Below are 1,740 nucleotides of genomic sequence, written 5' to 3'. Positions count from 1 at the left end.
GGCGCCTGCGGCCGCAGGCGCCCGCAACCGAGGAGGGAACCGGCCCCCGGGGCCTCGCCGGTGAGGGCCGGGCGCCCTCCGCTGCTGAGGGGCCGGTGTCCGGTGAGGGGAGGGCCGGGCGCCTGTGGAAACCCCTGGCTTCTACCGGGGGTGTATTTTTTAACGTGTGTGTGGAAAAAAAATCAACCAAACATTCCAGCAGATCGGGGGCTGCTGCGAAAAAGAGGATTTTGCTGGTTTTTCTAGTCGTTCCCCCCCAAGTTTTTCCCCTCAGTCTTTCCCCTCAGTCAGTGTAAGCATCTGTTCTGGCTGAATATCAAACCTACCTTTCCCCCCCCCAAGTTTGTTGTTTGTTTTTTTTTTCCCCAAACTTTGGTTTTGGTTTTGTTTTGTTTTGTTTTCTTCTCTATTTCAAGCTTTTTCACTTCTCTATGTAAACACTACCACAGTTCCAAATTCCTAGAGAGCAAGACCATTTATTTCCACGCGAGCTTTCAGTTAGACGGTCTCCAAAAGGCTTCATATTTTTCCTAAACATCTAAACATAAAACGTACTATCCAGGGAAACGGCACCCAGAAACCTAATCTACCTGCCATCTCCCACGTGTGGGTGTCAAATAATTCAGATTTTCTACTTTAAACTATAATATAAGTATGGAGAGGAGAGGGAACGCATTCAAACATTTATTCTCTCCTTTGCGAGGTAGGTGTATTGTGATTTATTTTTTATTTTGCTGCTGGTACAGATGACTCAAATACTGGTGAAGATCAGCAGCCACTTAACTATGGAAATAACGTATGCACCTGCTCATATATGAAAGTCAAGCTAATAAAATTAAGTATGCCATTAAGAAAAAAAGACTGTATCCTGTAGCAGCTTGATGGTCAAGGAGCTGGTTTTGTTACTTAGGTCTCGGGTTACCAACATGATGTCAAGAATTTTGAAAAATCTTGTTTTCAGGTCATTTTAGTGACTGGAACACAACCTTTGAATCTTATTGCTGATTTCTTTAACGAATATTTGAGAAGAGGTGAGGGATGGAGGTTTTTTGTTTGCAGCACAACCTGTAGAATTTAGAAGCGGTGCCTGTTCATTCAGCGAATCGATTTGCTGACGGGGGGGGTCATCGTTAATCAGTGGCTGTGCCTTCGCTGTGCCCATCAGCTATCGTGAGCTGACAGAATTTTTCAGAGTGGCCCAAACATGTTGCTTTTTTGCGCAGAGAGAGCAAAGGAAACGTGTAATCTGCAATACCCACCCCTCAGATTTATGCGAGTCCTTGTTCTGCGGTTTAACACATCCCTTTTGCTGGTTGTGATTCTGCAGTTCTGAATCTTCTTGATAGCTTTTCTGCCCCAGAGTGTCTTAATTTTTTTTCAGTTTCATGGACTTCTGTCCTGTCCTTCACTTTGAGATCTCCTTGAAAGAAGGATTATTATTTTGTGCATGTTTCTGGATCATCCGCAACAATCTGTTTTGTGTGAGCTTGACTTTAATATAAATATTAAGTAATAATTTTGTTATTGTTTAAAGATCTGTTTGTTGTGTCTTGTTCTTTAGCGTCTACAAGCAACAAATCTAAGTACTTTGTTTTTTTTTAGTAGCCTCTGGGATAACATTAGGTGTCAGTCCACAGCCAGGGAGTGATTTATGCCTTCCTACTTTAGACTGGAGTGAATTAGCATTTAATCAGGTCGTCCTTTTACTTCTCTTCCCTACCGTAAATTGATACACACAAG

The sequence above is a fragment of the Calidris pugnax genome, unplaced genomic scaffold, assembly GCF_001431845.1.
Source record: "Calidris pugnax isolate Ruff unplaced genomic scaffold, ASM143184v1 scaffold212, whole genome shotgun sequence".
In the NCBI taxonomy this organism is placed as follows: Eukaryota; Metazoa; Chordata; class Aves; order Charadriiformes; family Scolopacidae; genus Calidris; species Calidris pugnax.
The sequence above is the reverse complement of the archived record's forward strand: the minus strand, read 5'-3'. Positions refer to the sequence as shown.